Below are 13,494 nucleotides of genomic sequence, written 5' to 3' on the forward strand. Positions count from 1 at the left end.
AGTGCATCAGTGTGGGAGATGTTGCTCGAGGATGTGAAACGAGTTTGTCATTTTCAAATCACACTGTGGCATTTACTTTTGGGCATCACTGGTAGAAGTCAATGTCAGTCAATTCTGCTTCTCAATATGGGATTGGCAGGTCCAAGAATGAGATAATCAACAGGACATTTGAATTCAAAAACAACCTTGCATGTGTTTTTTTTGAACAATATGGATGCACAATATGGATGCTAAGTTAAGACTTAGGGGCTGTGGACATTAAGGTCTTGCATCTCCATTTATTATATCTTATAATCTTCAATCTGGTGTAGGTCCAAGGAATAGCATCTGTTGAATGAAAACCACATATCTTCAATTTTGAATTTGTCAGATAAACTTAAGGATTTAGCCTAGTGTTCCTTAACGGGTTGAGAGAACCTTTCCATTTATTACGCTAAATAAACCATTTAGAAAATCTGAAATTCCTTAACTCATGAACCGTTGATTTCCGTGGCACTCGTGGCTTCGCTGCACATACAGCAACACAATCAGAGCATTAGTATCAAAATCAGACATAGGTGAAAGAAAGATCAAGTCTAGTTTTTTTTTTTTTTTTTTCAAAAGGGGTTTATCAATTGCGAGTGAGTCATCTTCTGAGTACAAATGCCTGAATTAATGAGCCACAAGTACTGCAAGTATTAACCATAATGAGACTCTCCCAATCACGCTGCTCTCTGTTCTCAATCCCTACCATGTGTCTGCTATTTGTTTTTCTTCCACCGCATCTCTGCGAAGCGCAGAAATAAAACAATGAAAACTTTTCACGTCAAATGAAGCGCGACAACGCTAAAAACCACCGAGCTCCATCTTGGAAACTGGCACTCAAATGCTTGATTCCAATTCTCCTTATTTCTTTTAAGCACGGTTACATAGAAACACATGCATCATTAGTGTAGTTTGAATTATATAGTGTATTTGATGTTGCAACGCTCATGCAGTGTAAGTGTATTACTGTATACAGGCCCTTTGTTAATGCATTATTTGGAGCGGGCTTTTTCAGGCCACATATCTTTATATAAATGCTGAATGGGTTCACTCAATATTTATCCTCTCTTCTGTCTAGGAGACAGCCTGTGGCACAGTCGCTCAGATGTGGCTGCTTTTTTTTTTGAGGGGAGGACCCTAATGTGCTTTTCACAGTCTTCACTTTATTGCTGTCAAGGAAGATGGAGTGGTTGCAAAGAGAGAGCAACGGTCCATTATAGCTGTAGGACATTTTATAGGTTAGTTTCTGAATCATGGGAAGTTTGGACCATCTTTTATCAGAGAGAGTTATGAACGCAGAGTATTTTATTCATGCTGATGTAAATCTTGGCTAATGAAGTTAAAGGATTTTTCTTCTTGGGCGTTTTGTGCCTTTATTTTCAATAGGACAGATGAAGACATGAAAGGGGGAATGACGTGCAGCAAAGGACCGCAGGCCGGGTTCGAACTCGCGACCATTGCGTCAAGGAGCAAACCTCTTTACATGTGCACCTGCGCTTCCAACCGAGCTAACCCAGCCACATTTGTCATTCTAACGTTGTCTGGCATTGCCGTCATTTAGCACTAAGCTATTAGCTTCTGAGCCACTAAAAGCATTTCCAAGCCTTGGCTGGGATCAGGTTTTGGATCTGAGATCATTTTTGTTGGTTGTTTGTTGGCTGGTCTACCAATTTAGTCCAGACTAAAATATTTAAACTATTAGATAGATGGATGGTTTAAAAACAGAGAATGACTGGAACTGGCTTTGGTCTTCCCCTGACGTTTCTTAGCATGTTGACAACAAAAAGCTAATAAATTGTCACGTAATGTCACTTGAGTCGATGTCAGTTGGGGCTGAAGACTGGAGGTTGAAAAATGGAAGACCTCTATTGGTGTGGAGTTGGCGTAAAGTTAGCTTGATAGGCCTCTGAGGACCTCATCTCTGCTCGAGGCTAGCGGCACGAGGCTACATTAGACTAGTGTAACACCCGAATCTGCTGCTGAGCTGTCGGCGGTTCGAGTTGAACTGTGGGTTCTGGACTGCACTCGTACATATAGTTGGTGTAAATGGCCTTGGGTCTAACGGGAAAGGAAACCTGTCAAACCTAGAGGGTGTAAAATGTCTGGAGTCACACCCCCCCTCCCCTATTTTCCCCCCTTTCCCACTCTGCAGCATTTCTTGACGTTAACGCTTCGAAAAGCCCGGCAGCTAAACACCGGCCTGAGAAAACATCCAAATTGTAATGTGCGAGACTTTGTCCCCCCCACTAAACACCCAGCGCTGGTTATCACAGGCATGGGGGCAGCAGGGGGTCAGATCAGCTGGCTGGTATGTTTTGAGATTTCAAAATAAAAGCAGAAGCAGCAATATCATGTTTGTTTTGCTTGGGCAAGTTCAGATCTGATTCACACACACACACACACACACCCCACGACATTTTCAACCCAATCACTCCCTTTCAACTCCTTGGCCAAGCTGGGCTCCACTCCCTCCTTTTCGCCCCACTATGTGTGTAATCCCAGTGGCCTGATGCAGTCACAGTCGTGCCAATCCCCTCAGATATCCGCAACTCAGTGGGCAACTGGCAATTAATCACTGAGAGCTTTTGAGTTTAGCCCTCTGTGTGGTTTGGTGCTGGGAGGTGCCCTAATGGCCATGTAATTACCGAGCGCTAGGTAAAGTTAAGCAGGCTTCCAGGTAGCCACTGCAGCCAGCTGCTTTTGGTTAGGGGAGTCAGGTTAGGCTGCCTTTGTGAGCGACCCAGGCCGTAGACAAAAGCTGGAGCCTGGAGGCAACGGCGAATGGGCACTTATGCTTTTGATTGCCGCTAAATAGATCAAAATGGTATCTGCATGTTAATCATGAGCGTGACGAACTGTACTCGTAGTATGCACGCAAAACGTCACTTATTCAGCTCAGCTTTTGTTTCAGTCCCAATAGATGAAAATGACGGGACATATCACGATGAATCATCAGAAGTGGTGCATTTGCTCTAATTTTCAATTCTCACACAAGGTTTGTTATAAAGGGCAGGGAGCTTGAAATAGCACAGATGGTCTCTTTAAACCTTCTGACACAGCAGGTTTTATGGGGAGATGATGGGCCATGCCAGCTGAGAGCACTTGTAATGACTGTGTGGCACACTTTTTCTCCTTCTTACTATACATTAACCTGAGGGGACAAACTGAATGGAGAAGATATGGCATGATTTGTATATGTGGATGTCACTCTGGAGATGGAAGTACCTCAGGCTAGGATAATAGGGACGGGCCAAAGGAACGGCGGAGAATGAATTTGAAACACTCGTGCCTTATGGTCCGTCTCAAGCGTCCTTGAACGCATCCTGGCGGTGATCCTCCGATCATCTTTTTGTGGAATAAAGTAGTTTGGAGATCCTGACTTGGCAGCTTCCATGGTTACTACTCGGAGTTGATTGAAGGTGGTTTCCGTCACAAATGACTGAAATAATTGTCTCCCTTTTTTATGTGACATGCATTTAGTTAGAGAAGAAATGCTTTCCCTTTGCGGTTTATTCTGCATCATCTAAGCATCCAGTGGGACAATGTCATTCAAACTGTTAGAGGTGGAGCAAACTTCTTCCATGTGGTTTTGTGCCTTTTTTAAGATTCAATAAGCTCTTTGACAATGGATGTCACCCAAGGTGTTTGATTGCAGTTGAATGGCTTCTTGTTGCACGTGCTGCTGTAAAACGTCTTGGACCTCTATGGATCTACTGGGGCATGATGTTTGAGGGAAGGTCTGGCTCTTTGCAGTTGTCTCATGTAGATGCTGTCATTTTTTTTTTAGCAAATTTGTTGTTTGGATATTGAGAGAAAGAATTGAGAAGCATTAGCGGCCTTTCAGGTTTCTGAATGTCTGAATTGCTTCTTATGTCTGCAACTTTTTGAGGGGTCACTTCGGTGTGGGTGATAAAGCAATACCCCATCCTTCCATTACCCTGTAACCTCCAGTGCACGAGGGGGACGCGCTGCTGTTGGTTCCCCTTTGATACTCCTTCTCCCAGGATCCACTGCTCCTCTGTCAGAGCTGGGTGGCAAGTCTTCCACAAAAGACAACTCATCTGCTGGGTGCCCTCTGACACCGGACTGAAAGTTCCAGTCATCCTCCTACTGAAGTCTCCTTTGTGATGGCTTAAGTTCACCCTTCCCTTCCCGTAGCCCACACACTCATCCCTGACCCACCGATATTCAAAGAGACTTTAATAGACGAGGGGAACCTTTTTCCTATGTGACACCCTTGTGGAACAGCTGGTCTACTGTTCAATATGGAGATATTTCTGTGAAATTCTCACAGTCCCCTTTTTAAATTTGTGACTTGTAGAAGCACTATGAAGCTGCTTTTCTGTCAGTGGGTCCCTGTTTTCCTTATCTCGTGCGAGTGATGTAATACACATGGCCCCCAGTGGTTTCACATTGTTCCGTTGACTCACGCAGTCCCCTGTCGAGGTGTCCTTGGGCAAGACGCTGAACCCGCAAGACATGTGTCTGAGTGTGTATCTGATGAGCCTCGGGCACAGTGTGTGAATGTGTGTGAATGGTTCCTGTACTATGTAGAAGTACTTTGAGTAGTTAAGACTAGAAAAGCGCTTTATAAGAACAGTCCAGCTACTTACAGGTGCTGACTTGTGAACATCGATGTAAAAGATGTAGGATTTAAAATACTTCACTATGCAAACATACTTGTTTTACAAGAAAACTCCCCTTTTTTAACATCTTGTATTTTTTTCCCGAGCCATGAAACATGTAATATATTGTCAGTATTTCCTATATGTGAAGCATAATTGGCATGATGCTAGCAAAAAGGTCAAGTGGAAACTAAAATGTACATGCTCTCTGATTTAGAACGCTATTAAGCCCGCAATGTCTTTCCCCATGAAACAATTCTTATTTCATTTGTTTTCGAATGTAAGAATAATTTTCCCGTGTCTGTCATCAATTTCGAATCACCAGTACAGCACGACGATGCCAGCGTTCACCCGTGTCATGGAACTTCTGGGCTCCAACTAGGGACCCCTGAGGTGCTCCCCACATGCTCTCCTACACCCCTCCCTCCCCGCTGCCTGTGGCTTTGTGCCCCAGGCCTCTCACCCTAGCAGACATGGAGGCTAGGGGGGGGGGGGGTTAAGGGCACAGATGCGGCTGCTCTGTACTCTATCAGCCTAATAGAAACAGACACTACAAATAAAACGGGCTGGTGTGCAAAAGAATGAGCCATTGGGGCGTGCCACGGCAGGGAACTGGGGTTTTGCCAACGTGTGCCTGAAACTATGGGCATTCCTAAAAATATGTCTTTTAATTTAGAAAACAATGCATGGATGGCGTGTGCTGAGTCTGTTTATTTTATACGTGCGTATGCATCATTTACTGCGAGACCACGGACCGAGGGCAGCATTAGCTTAGAGCGGCTCCATGTTGTGTTCACGTCTTAAATCCAACGACCGCTTACCACCAATTCATTTTAATTTCAAAGCCCAAACCAGCAAGGGAGTGTATGAAAATTATTTTTCCTTTTTTTGGGGTAGGGTGTGACGACTCCAGACAATCTAAATTGTTATTTATATTTTCATTTCATCCTACTTTTAAAAATGCCACACCTTGACCCAGATACCTTAAAATGATACTATTAAATAGTACAAAGTATTAGGATTAACCATTGACTACAAGGCAAAGCAAATTTACATGATGTATCCACATTTAAAAAAAAAGATATCTTAATAAAACCTACATTTTCATGATTTGCATCAGTTCTCACATTGGTAATGAAAATGAGCCCAGCATATTGGCTATTATACAACATCCCATTTACTAAATATTCCATCCATTCTCTATTATTGAATGAACACAATTGTTGCATTTGTAGCACTTTGAGATTTCATTTGAAATGTAAAGGGAATTATAAATAAAATTATTATTATTATTAGTAAGAACTTCATGTATGATCTGGGCCCATGCACCGGCTCTGGCTTGTGTTGATTGCACACGCTGGTGAAAAAACTCAAGTCAACCCGATATAATATAGATATAATATCCACGTTTTGTGTTTATCAACATGGGCATATCTGTATCAGGACAGTGAGACAGGGCTGCTGTGCTCTGCATATTTCAAAATGTACACTTATGACCCACGGTGAACATATAACCATTAGATGTCTATTTTTTCTCCATATAATGAGTCTCATAAGGAAAGTTGGCACCCCAAAAAAATCCTGACACCCCAAATCCTTTTTCTACAGTCCCTAAGCACAAGTCCATCATCTACTGTATGGATTATTGTTATTTCTGAATTAAAATAGCAATTACTGTCTTTTGTTTAATTATCCAGGGTTTACAGCGAGTTACATGAATCTACACCTAACACAGCATTGGCAGTTGTACTTGTACCAGCGCCAACTATTTAGAGTACCATCTTTTTCATTTTCAGACCATTTAGTCTCAGCAGTAACAAGGAAAGCAATATTTCAAGCTATCCAAATACAGCAGGGATTCAGGCGATTTCTCAAAGTGGAAAAAGTGATGCGAAGCAGGGCTTGCCCAGCGGCTGGCCCGATGATGTATGCTCCCAGACTCCCCTGGGGTGCCCACCAAGAGGTTGGACTCAGGGAAAACCATAACAGTTGGAGTAGACTGTTGGTGTTTCCTGTCCACCGGGCCAAACACCAGTCGATGTCCAGTGTGGACATGTTGTCCCCCCCCCCCCACGGTCCCCTACCATGTTCAACATGCAAGAATGTGGTTGAGATCTTGTGGGCTCCTCCACCCCCATCCACCAGTGGACCTTCTCCTCCTTCTCAAAGCTGCGCTAAATGTGACATGAAATATGAATCGTGCTGTAGATGTGAGTAATAAACACATCCAACATTTGAGACTATGTGCACTCACAAACACGCTGTCGCACACCCGCTGACACAACCATCCCAAAATATGCACACATATCACAGATGATCCCACAGAAACACGCAGCCATGCGTGACAGTCCCTCATGGCAGCTTTTGTAACTCCATCTATTAGCAGCAGCGAAGCTTTTTCATGATATTGCGGTTTGGTTAATTTTATTTTTCCAAATTAAGAGCGGGCGAACGCATGAAAAAAACTGGATTGAAGCCGCTCATACTCAATTGTCTCAACAAGCCGTGATGTTAAAAATGGTGTAGAACGCGGTTTTGTAATCAAGGCTTATGTAACGGTATTTCCACCCGCCATTATTTATGAAAATTTTTTGTCTTTCCCCTTTTAGTTGTGATTAATTGGGAACATGCAGTGAAATAATCTGGTTTAAAGAAAATAGTGCCCGGGGGGGTGGCAACTTGCCAATTTAACATTTACGGGAATGTGTCAGTTTCGGTAAAGATGGATCGATATGGTCTGGTCGCAGCGACAGCGGTGCGTTCAGGGCCCCTCCCGTTCTATCTGATGTAGAAGAGGATAGAAACAGCTGTGTAAGCCACAGTTAAGGCCTGGGAAAGCCAGCGGTGAGACAGGCAACCCTGGGCACTTTAATTTAATTGAGCTGCCATTTGATATGGGCCGAGCAGGCTAGACGACTGGTTAAATTGTAATTTCTGATAAACGGTGCTGATGCTTTGTATGGCTGCTTAAAAATAGGGTTGTTGTAGTCCTATATGGAGGTACTAGTTTGGGACACTATAATAATTTTTTGCTAATAATGTGAACTATGCTGGTCTACTTTTACGGACCTGTTTTAAAATTGTCAGAACTTTTAACCAACTAACCTGCTCTTGGCCTGGCAATTTGTGACGAAGTGGGTATTTCCTGTTTTATAGGAATAGGGTGGTCATGGATGACATCACCGGGCCAAACCAAGTAGAGGGTTTTCTTGTGTTTAGAAATGTTTATTTTGGTTGTTTTTGGTTATTATATAAAAAAGGCATGAATAACCCTGACCTGTTCTGCAGCCAGTAAGCGAGGAGGGAACTGGTAACAAAGTTCCATAGGTTGAGAGATTGTAAGGTATTAATTTTAGGGAGTAGATCAACCTGCTTTAGGATGATATGGACTGAATCACAGGGCTGTTAATTGACAACCCTATATAAATGGAAGGATTTGTGCTCCTGGGAAAAAGGACATGGAGGGGAGGCTTGCATGCCTGTTGTTAGTGCTGCTGCTTTTTTGGAATATGTAATTGTTGTATGTTTTGATTGTTTACTTATCCATTGACTGCAGACCACTGGGATAAATCATCAGCTCTGGAAACATACAATGTCTGACTCTGCCTACCTACCACCATCCTAGCCACTCTGGCTAACCTACCACACAATTATATTATGAATATGTAAGACTAGGCATGAATTAGTAGGAGATATGAAATCATGAACTAATTGACCCTTTCCCTGCACAGTGAGTGTATATCTTAGCAACAGTAACTAAGCACAGCAGGCCGGTCAAGGGATGGATTTCTTTGTGATATGACTTTAGTGGCTTCTGTCTTATTCTTTAAGAATAAAATGGTGATGATTAGATTGAGTGTGTTGTATAGACTGCATAAAACATGGACCTGGATCTCTGTGACATATGTTTGGGAAAAGCCAAAATGAAGCTCAAATGTGGGCCGATCCCGGGGGGTTACGGCCAAAAGCTATCTTTGCTGACTGTAAATAAATGGGTTTATTCGGTTTTTATGCAAAAATATTGTCACAAGAATTGAAATCCTCAAACTTAAGGGAGGATTTTCCCCCCGTTCCAGTGCACACTGCTGAGGAAAGATGATCTCAGTCGATAATGTCATTCATTTGGATTCATGCTGTTCACTCCGAGGACGATGGGTTTGTGCATTCATGCGCTGGTGCATCTTAGCTTTGAATGAATTAGTAGGCATACCGAGTGGAAATGTTATGAGTTGTAAATCAGAATAGCTCATACATATTTTATAGCCTTCCCTCCCAAACATAATGGTATAATGATGCGATGCTGAATGTATCATCCCAATGATGCACACACATAAGTCCAAAACATTGCCTTTTAAAGCATTCTAGTGCTTTCTAGTACACAAATGTATTCATTTACATAAACATAATGACCCAAACTCGACATACAGATTACTTGTTAGGGCCCAAGCGACGAAGTCCCTATGGAAACTGAAGGAATTATTATTTTACAAATGAATTGCCTTTTTGAGGGGCTTAACATATTCAAAAATTCACCAAATTTGGGTCGCCCTACAAAATTAAGAAAATTGAGCCCCTGCAGTACGTTTAACGTAGACTCACGAAACTTGGTACACATATGTAGCATGGCTGGACGGACATAAAATGCTATGAAAGCCATACCCTAAACCCAACAGGAAGTCCGGCATTTTGAATGGAAAGTTCGAAATTAGTGCGATTTTGGCCAATTCCACATGTCGTGCTTTAACGAACTAGGCCTAAAAGTCAAGGTGCCAGACTCTAACGAACTCGAAAGATTTCATCAGATTGACTTCAAATTCAGTCTGTATCATCGAAAGACCTTAAAGATGAAAAGTTATTAAAAGAAAACCTTTCGTCAAACAGTGTAGGCGTGGCAAGGCGGCCATTTTGAGTGTTTAGCGATGAAGCAGAAAGCTGTAACTACAGTGTACGTTGTCGTATCTGCTTGAAATTTCCCACAATCACCAAGAGTCCAGGCCTGAGGACATATAGGACATATAAATGAAATATATGATATGTGAGGACATCTACAGGCCAATATTGACTTTTGGAGATAGCGCCACCAACTGGCAACAGGAAATCAGCCTTATTTGACAAACATCATCCGATTTACATGAAACATATGTGTGGTCTACATGTGATGCTGAGCCGGTTTATGCCTTTAACCACGCCCACGACCTAAGGCCACGCCCCCTAAATACAATTTGAACCGTTTAAGTTAGTCTTGTGTGAGGTGTCATTGAACTCAGCAGAGAGTTCCTTCTTCATTGGTGGTGCTTTGGCCCGCCCCCTCTTCTAAAGCCACGCCCCATTTCATAACTGGTGACCCTTTTAAGGTGGAGTCTTATGTGAGGTATCAATGAACTCAGCAAAGATTTCCTTTTTCATTGGTGATGGTTTGACCCGCCCCCTATGATTTGGCCACGCCCCCTGTCTATTGAAATGTATGACGTAGAGACTTGTGTTAGGTGTCATTGAACTCAGCAGGGAGTTCCCTTTTCAATGGTGATGATTTTCAGTGTCTGAGAGCCGTGCAAATGCACGGTTGCATGGAGCGGCGTCCGCCAGTAACCATTTGTGATCTTTTGTGTATCATCTCCAGTGCCCTAACACTCAAAGTTAAGGCCCTGTTTGAGGAGCTATCTCTTCTGTTTTGGTCAATTTGTCATAGCACTGATATGTCTTCAGCTTAATATTCATCTTATAATACATAGCAGAGCAGGGCATCTATTAATAGTGGGAAAAAGTCTCTTTGGGCAAAATGATCTGCCAATGTAATGGAACGGTGATAATGCTCTGAATCACAGACGCTGCAAACAGTTACCACTGTCTACCAGTCTACATGCAGGGCCTAGTCTGGGCCAGGTTAATGAGCCATCTCTATGAGCTACTATCTCAAGCAGTTTCACATCTCAGGGGTTACTGAAACACAAAGTTAAAGCAACACCAAAGATCCTTATGTACCTTAAAATCTTTCTAAATGGCACTTTCTGCCCCCTGGAAGGGCTCTCCTGTCGGTCAGTTCTGGAACAATGTTGCATCCAAAATATCCGACTTGAGGAGATTTACTCCTTCATATTTGTTTTTGAATGACGAGGCATTTTTTGATACTGGAGGCAATCCGGTTGGTGCTTAAAAAGTGTTGCATTGGGTAGCCAGCCCTAGTAGCACAGACATTGATTTGATGGCAGTTTTAGATTGGGATCTAGAGTGACCACAATGCCCTCTGGGGCACCTGTTGATGCCCAAAGATGAATAATGCAAAGTCTGCTACCTAATTCAGAATCAGAATCAGCTTTATTTGACACATATGAGGAATTTGACCTAGGTTGGAGCAAGCCTCCGGGCTAAATGGACCCTAACCCTAACCCCCCCCAGTGTTTTCACAGGTTGTGTGCAAATGAATGTATAGTCTGACAATACAGCACACAACATGGTCACTTATAAATGGTGGGAAATTTACTTTTTTGCAAAGACACAGCACCACTGGATGATTATGACTTAATCTAGAGGTGGGTTGTCGAGGTTACTTCTTATTGTCTTATTGTTAAACTAATAAATGGTAGGTGATTTTTCCTTTATGGCAGATAATAGTGAGTGTCAGCATGACTGATTGGAAGTGCTTCAGGTAGAAATGATCAGTGTTAAACACCGAAAGATGAGTGGAGACTCATCACCATGCCCTTTCTTTTCAAAATAAAACCCCTCCATGCATTCTCCATGCCTCTGCATGACATGAGCCATCGGAACATTTTTTAGAGAAGAGACATGACTTTATATGACGTACACAGCTGATTAAACATGACATGACATGCCAGTAGTTTGAACTTGCCACAGTATTTTTGGTGCCCAGGGTAAGATAGTGACATGATTAGTATATTTTCCCCATAGTGCCAAATGCATGTGTAATATCAATTTAGAGAATATGGAATATTTCATAAACATACTGACACCCGAATTGACTATTGGATTTCAGCCTCAGCATGCATTCGCTGTCAGCTTCAACTTGCTTTTTCCTTGCATGCAGTATAATAAATGAGAGGGAAAGTCTTGCACACGTGTGGCTTTGCAGGCAGATCCCCAGTGTGAAAGACTTGATCGTGTACTTGTTATTCTTAAAGCAGTTATTCACGCACCATTGGCTATCCCACCTATGAACTTGGAGGCACTTTTTTGAGGGTGGAGGTCAGTTGGAAGGAGCTGGCGAAGCATCTGTGTTGCTGCAAATGTCAGGGCCCAATAATACGAGGGTGTAGGTTTCGTCTGAGTGAGAGCAGGGAATAACACGACGTAACTCAGTGCAACTCAAGATTTAAACCAAAGAAAGACAGAGTCCCATAGGAGCTTATGAGCTCGCTTGCTTGTGAATGTCATACCCATAAATCTCCATCGTACCAGCCTGAGCTCCAGTTGCAGTTTAGGACAATGCTGCTGAATTCAGTGACATGATATAGTTAATCTAGCCAATCCCTGCTCAGGTGGATATTACAGGAATGAGTGCAAAATCGTTCGGCTGTTCATGATGGAGTGAATACGATAAGATCGCCAACTGTTAAAATCTGACTGAAGAATGTGGTTGTCTTTGTGCTGGTGGTGGTAATGGCAAGAAAATGTCAATTTGCCAGATATGAATACTATAAGAAACGAATCCTTGAAAAACGGCTAATGTCCTGGCAGAAAATTAAGTTTACGGACATTTCTGTTAATCCAAATAAAAATAAATATGGAAAAACAGAAGTTGGAAATCATTAGAGAATTTTTTTTCATGTTAACCCTTGTGTCGTCTTACCGTTAACCATGAACGTTTCCTTCAAGGTCAAAATTGAAAATGACATTTCTTTGTGTGCTTTTTCCGATGTTTTTCTTTAAAAAAAAACCTGAGCTGGTTTAATAACAGGTTTTACACTTATTCTTGGAATTCATGGTCATCAAACCTTATATATATCACACCATACATAAGTTTTTAGTTAAAAAGGCAGAAATTATGAATTATTTTGACTAATTGTCAAGATCTGAGGATGTTGAGTGGATTTAAGATGGATAAATGTCAAAGTTTAGTTTTGAAACCATTAAAAAAAAGAATTCAAAGGCTATAAAATTCAATAAAACGCCCAAATAATTCAATAAAAGTCATCATTAATGTCACCTGAAGGAAGTATGGAATCATCCATGTTATGTTTGGGCAATTTGGTTGAAAGAAATCCATATTTCTGATATAAAACATTTAGAAACGGGTCAATTTGACCTGAGGACAACACAAGGGTTAACACAGTATATTAGCCTGAATTTCAGCTGACATTCTGAATGCAATCGTTTTGAAGAAACCTGCCCAGCAGTTTAATGCAGAGTTGGATTGTGAACTGGGGTTCAATATTCATTTTTAATTTTTTAATTTGTGGTTTCACGCCGGCTTGTGAGATCAGCACACTGAGAGGCTGAGATGTGCTGCAAGTGCAAAGGGGCAACACTCAAGGGGGTTAAAAGAAGAAAAATGGATTCCTACTCCATTTCTCTCTTTAGAGTTCGCTGACACTCGGCTCCAGGTGAAGTGCTCCCTGCCGGCCTGTTCTCGGATTAGCGTGTGCCGGCCAAAGTCAACACGAGAGGAAGTGGAGAAACGACTTCCCTCGTTTGCACCGCGACTGCTAATGCCTCACCAGATCTGGTGTCAGAGCCTTTAATTTGAGATGTATAATTTAATTTCAAAGTAGGGCAAATTTCAATCCGACAAGTCTGAGGAAGTAATTCACTTAATCTTTATTTAATCTAATTTTGTTAATTTCTGTTGGAAGATTCATGTCTTTAGAACCAGTGCTGGAGGAGATAA

General features: G+C 42.1%; 1 protein-coding gene across 1 annotated transcript in view; it reads left to right on the top strand.

Annotated features, from left to right (window-relative positions):
- LOC117962232 (collagen alpha-1(XXV) chain-like) overlaps positions 1–13,494 on the top strand; it is a 127,588-nt gene that overhangs the window by 1,256 nt on the left and 112,838 nt on the right. The window lies entirely within an intron of this gene.

Source organism: Etheostoma cragini, chromosome 19 (assembly GCF_013103735.1).
Source record: "Etheostoma cragini isolate CJK2018 chromosome 19, CSU_Ecrag_1.0, whole genome shotgun sequence".
NCBI lineage: Eukaryota > Metazoa > Chordata > Actinopteri > Perciformes > Percidae > Etheostoma > Etheostoma cragini.